Raw genomic sequence first — 6000 nt, forward strand, 5'->3', positions numbered from 1 at the left:
TGAAATAGGGGTCAGATGTGAATTCTGATGGTTCAGATAGCCGCGTGAGGTGATTTGGGACTTAAGAGTGTGATCGGAATGTGTTTTGGAGGTCCAGAGTAGATTTAGGCTTGAATTGGCAAAGTTGGAATTTTGGCATTTTCTGGTTGATAGGTGATATTTTGATATAGGGGTCGGAATGGAATTCCGGGAGTTGCAGTAGGTTCGTCGTGTCATTTGGGATGGGTGTAGAAAATTTTAGGTCATTCGGACGTGGTTTGATAGACTTTTTGATCAAAGGCGGAATTCGGATGATTTTGAAAACTTAGGCTTGAATTCGATATGATTTGGTGGGATTCGATATTGTTTGAGGTGTTTTAAAGATTGGTACAAGTTTGGATAGTGGTGTGTGACTTGTTGGTGCTTTTGGTTGAGGTCCCGGGGGCCTCGGGGCAATTTCGGATGATTGACGAAAATTTTGGAGTTGGGTTTTTGCAGCTAAAGCATTTTGTTGTTGTCATAACCACACCTGCGGTTGGGAGGCCACAGGTGCAATGCCGTAGAAGCAGAAGGCAAGCCACAGATACAGCCAAGAGGAAGATCAGTTAGAACCGCAGAAGCAATTAAGGGGGCGCACCAGCGATAGCGCAGGTGCGGGCTTTGCATCATAGATGCTACATTGGGCTTTTAAGTGAAAACCGCAGGTGCGGTGGGCTAGATCACAGAAGCGGAAGAAGGACCGCAGGTGCGAAAAGCCTTGGTCAGAAAGTATAAAAGATTTCCTTCGCAATTTTTGAGTTATTCTTCATCATTTTCATGTGGGTTTGAGCTCGAGGGAGCTATTTGAAGAGGGATTTCAAGGGGATTTTATAGAGGTAAGGTTTTTGGACCCTAAACGCGTTTCTAGTGTGTTATTTCAATGATTTGGCTTGAAATTAATGGAAATCAAGGGATAAAAATTGGGAATTAGGGCTTGAGATTGGAAACCTTTGAGTAAGGGTTTGAGGGGTCATTTGTTGTTAGGTTTTGGTACTTTTGATATGGATGAACTCGTGGAAGGATAAGGAGTTTATTTTATGTAATTTTTATTAGATTCCGAGACGTGGGCCCGAGGGTCGGGTTTTGGTTAATTTCGGGATTTATGTTGTAATTTGATTATTTTCGCATGGGCTTCGTTCCCTTAGCATATTTTGACGTCATGATTCTGATTTTGGATAGATTCGATGCGAGTTGAGGCCGATTCGAGTGGAAAGGGCATCGAGTGCTAGAGTTTGGACCTGATAGAGGTGTGTAATGATTGTAAACGTTGTCCTGAGGGTATGAAACCCCGAATTTCACATCGTTGTGCTATTTCAAGGTGACACACACGCTAGATGACGAGCGTGGGGTCGTGCACTGTTGGAGATTGTGACTTAGTCCGTCCTGAATGACTGTTTTACTACGTATTGGACTGAAAACTATTTGCTATCATTATGTTTTGGGCTGAATGCCATATTTGAGGCTCGTGCTAACTGTTTTGGACCCTTAGTGGATTTTTACTACTATTCCTCACCGTTTTGACTTTATACATGCACTCAGTCATGCCATATTTTACTGTTTTCATAACTCAGCCATGTTTCCTCTGTTTTGACATCTTAAATGATATTTTGAGCCGAGCATCATATTTTACTGTGCCCGAGTGGCTTTTAGAGATTTCTGACTGAGTAGGGCCGAGAGCCTATTTATTATGGGATCGGGCTGCACACCGCAACAATGTTGTACTAATTCATGATTTTATGAAGCTGAGTGCCTAAGTTGTTACGTAATAATGTGGCTTGATATGAGGCCGAGAGACTATTTGTTATGCCACGAGATGGCTTGATATTATGCTTGGGCCATAAGGGGCCCCTCTTGGAGTCTGTACATCCCCAATGAGCGCGAGTACCTAGTGTGTGATGTGATTTAGCCCGAGGGGCTGATGTTGTTACATCTTATTGCCCGAGGGGCTGATACGAGTGATTGTTATATAACCCGAAGGCCTGCTTCTGTTGGTATTTTGCCTAAGGGGCTGATTTTATGTGTTTATCTTTTCTCACTACTTTTTTCATTCACTCGTTTAACTGTTAAAGGATGTTTTAAAGAAGCTTATACTAAACTAAGTTGTTTTTACAAGTTATCACTGTTTTATTGCATTGTATTGGTTTTACACTGCTTTTTTGTAGCATTTTGCTGTGTTTTATGTGTTTTCTTATCGCTTAGCTGCTTTTACTTTTATTACTCACTGAGTTAGCATACTCACATTACTCCTTGCACCCTGTGTGCACATTCAGGAGCTTTGGGTCCCGCTAGCGAGGGCTGATTGCTTCCAGCAAGCTGTTCAGAGTTCACTACATAGCTGCTCGGTGTTAGCAGCCCAGTGTTTCTCCTTCCTGCCTTTATTTTCCTTGTAATAGCCTTGTACTAGACTATGTAGACTTTTCGAACTCTTCGACAGATGTTTTAGATGCTCATGACTGATGACCCCCGATGTCGTGCTGTGTTTGTTTCCCCAATTGTTTTATTTCACATTATTTTGGAATTTATCACTTATTAATGGTTTAATTATGATCCAAATAACTATTAATTGCTATTGGGGGTTTGTGTCGGCTAGCCTTGTTTCACTATAGGCGCCCTCATGACCGAGTCCAAATTTAGGATCGTGACAAGTTGGTATTAGAGTCTAGGTTACATATGTCTCACGAGTCATGAGCAGGTTTAGTAGAGTCTCGCAGATCGGTACGGAGACGTTTGTATTTATCCTCGAGAGGCTGCAAAACCTTTTGGAAAACTTCATATTCTTGAAATTCTTGTCGTGCGAATCTGTTAACCCGAGTACTAAACTTCTGTTATTCTATTCTCTCACAGATGGTGAGGACACGCGCTACCGGTCAGGAGGGGCGACCGCCAATACCACCAGCTAGGGACACTAGAGGCCGAGGACGCAGTCGAGGTCATGGTAGGGGCAGGGGTGTAGCCCGCATAGTAGCTAGGGCAGTAGCTGGAGATCCACCAGCCACCCTAGTTCAGGATCAGGTCCCAGTTGTGGATGCTCCAGCAGCACCAACTCAGGCACCAACTGTGCCCATTGTGATTCCGGGTCTTTAGTAGGCCATGGCTCAGATTCTATCAGTATGCACTGGACTAACTCGGGCAGTGTCAGTTACTACAGCCGCAGCTACTTCTCAGGCCGGGGGAGGCACTCAGACTCCCACCGCTCGCATATATGAGCAGGTCATGCACGGACTTCAGACACCAGGGGCACCTCTAGCCCAGCCGGTTGCAGTTGTTCAGGACTATGTCACCCATGTTATGCTAGAGGAAGAGTAGTGCAGGTTGGAGAGGTTTGGTAGACTTCAGCCTCTGACTTTCAGTGGTGCAGAGGGCGAGGATGCCCGGGGTTTCTTGGACAAGTGTCAGAGGATTCTTCGTATAGCGGGTATTCTAGAGACCAACGGGGTCGCTTTCATTACTTTTCAGTTTTCTGGAGCTGCCTTCACTTGTTGGGAGGCTTGTGAGAGGCGTAGGCATGTTGGTGCAGCACCCCTTACCTGGCAACAGTTCTCTGTTCTCTTTTTGGGGAAGTATGTGCCACAGTCTCGCAGAGATGAGCTGCGTAGGCAGTTCGAGTGGTTGTGTCAGGGAGAGATAACTATGACGCAGTATGTGATGAGGTTCTCGAAGTTAGCCCGTCATGTTTTTTAGTTTGTTCTTATGGAGAGAGAGGGAGGATTAGGAGGTTCGTTGATGGCCTCATATATCAGCTTCGTATTCTCATGAACAGCGATATTGAAGTGATATTGAGTCAGTTCATCGCCAGGAGAGAGATGAGAGGGAGGCTAAGAGGCCTCGGGGATCTGGTAGTTATGGTGGTGCTCCTTCGAGGGGTCAGTTTCAGCATGGTATAGGTCGTCCATTAAGGCATGTTCGGCCAGCTTGCCTAGGTTATCATGGGGCATTATCGAGTCATGGTTCTCAAAGTTCTCATCAGGGCCAGTTATCACTTAGTTCCCTTCCAGCCCAGAGTTTGTCCCGTGTTCCATCAGTTTACGGCTCTTCTATGCCAGGTGCATCTGCTAGTCTTTCCGGTGTTAAGGGTTCCCTATAGTCCCCGTCTCCAGCACCAGGGAATTTCTATGAGTGTGGAGAGTTGGGTCATATATGGAGGCAGTATCCTCGTCATCTTGAGGGTTCATATTAGCAGAGGGGTCAGCTATCGACCTCAATGCCCATCACTTCACCACCACCCACCCAACTAGCTAAGGGTAAAGGTTAGTCAGCTAGGGGTCGCCCCAGAGGGTGAGGTCGATCGGGTGGTGCTCAGGCCCGGTTCTATGCACTTCCAGCTAGACTCGATGTTGTTGCTTCATATGTTGTGATTACAGGTATTGTCTCAGTCTGCCACAGAGATGCCTCTGTATTATTTGATCCCGGTTCCACTTATTCTTATGTGTCATCATACTTTGCTCGTTATTTGGATACGCCCTGTTAGTCTCTTGTTTCATTTGTTCGTGTATCTACTCTGGTGGGCGATACCGTTGTTGTAGACCATGTGTACCGATCTTGTATGTGACTATTGAGGGTTTGGAGACCCAGGTGGATCTTTTGTTGTTATGTATGGTAGACTTCGATGTTATATTAAGAATGGATTGTCTATATCCGTGTCGTGCTATTTTGGACTGTCATGCTAAGACAGTGACATTGGCTATGCCGGGTGTGCCACGAATTGAGTGGCAAGGTTCGACCGATTATGTTCCTAGTAGGGTAATTTCATTCTTGAAGCCCCAGTGTATGGTTGGAAAGGGTTTTCTTTCATATTTAGCCTTTGTGAGGGACATCGGTGCAGAGACTCCTAGTATTGATTATGTTCCTATTGTGAGGAATTTTTCCGATGTGTTTCCTGCGTACCTGCCAGGCATGCCACCAGACAAGGATATTGATTTTGGTATTGATGTGGTGCCGGGCACTCAGCCCATTTCTATTATACTGTATCATATGGCACTAGTGGAGTTGAAGGAATTAAAGGAGCAACTTTAGGAACTCTTTGATAAGGGGTTTATTCGGCCTAGTGTGTCGCCTTGGGGTGCGCCTATTCTATTTGTGAAGAGAAGGATGACTCGATGAGGATGTGCATTGATTATAGGAAGTTGAACAAAGTAACAATCAAGAACAAGTATCCTTTGCCTTGTATCGATGATTTGTTTGACCAGCTTCAGGGAGCGAGAATGTTCTTCAAGATTGATCTCCATTCAGGTTATCACCAGTTTAAGACAGGGACTCCGATATTCTTAAGACAACTTTCAAGACTCGATATGGTCATTATGAGTTCTTGGTGATGTCTTTTGGGCTGACCAATACCCCAACAGCGTTCATGCATTTGATGAACAGCGTGTTTCGGCCTTATCTCGACTCATTTGTCATAGTTTTCATTGATGATATTCTGGTGTATTTGCATAGTCAGGAGGAGCACGCGGAGCATTTGAGAGTTGTGTTGCAGAGATTGAGGGAGGAGAAGCTTTATGCAAAGTTCTCCAAGTGTGAGTTTTAGCTCAGTTCAATGGCTTTCTTGGGGCACGTGGTGTCCAGCGAGGGTATTCAAGTTGATCCGAAGAATATAGAGGCAGTTTAGAGTTGGCCCAGACCATCCTTAGCCACAGAGATTCGCAGGTTTCTTGGTTTGGCGGGTTTTTACAGTCGGTTTGTTTAGGGATTTTCATCTATCGCATCGCCCTTGACCAATTTGACTCAAAAGGATGTTCCATTTAGGTGGTCGGTTGAGTGTGAGGAGAGCTTTCAGAAGCTCAAGACTACCTTGACCACAGCTCCAGTGTTAGTTTTGCCAACAACTTCAGGTTCATATACTATGTATTGTGATGCTTCAAGAGTTGGTATTGGGTGTGTATTTATGCAGGAGGGTAGACTTATTGCTTATGCATTATTCGTATGGTGTGTCTTGTGAGGTGTTTACTGATCATCATGGCCTCCAGCACTTGTTCAAATAGAAGG

This window comes from Nicotiana tabacum, chromosome 6, assembly GCF_000715075.1.
Source record: "Nicotiana tabacum cultivar K326 chromosome 6, ASM71507v2, whole genome shotgun sequence".
Lineage (NCBI taxonomy): Eukaryota > Viridiplantae > Streptophyta > Magnoliopsida > Solanales > Solanaceae > Nicotiana > Nicotiana tabacum.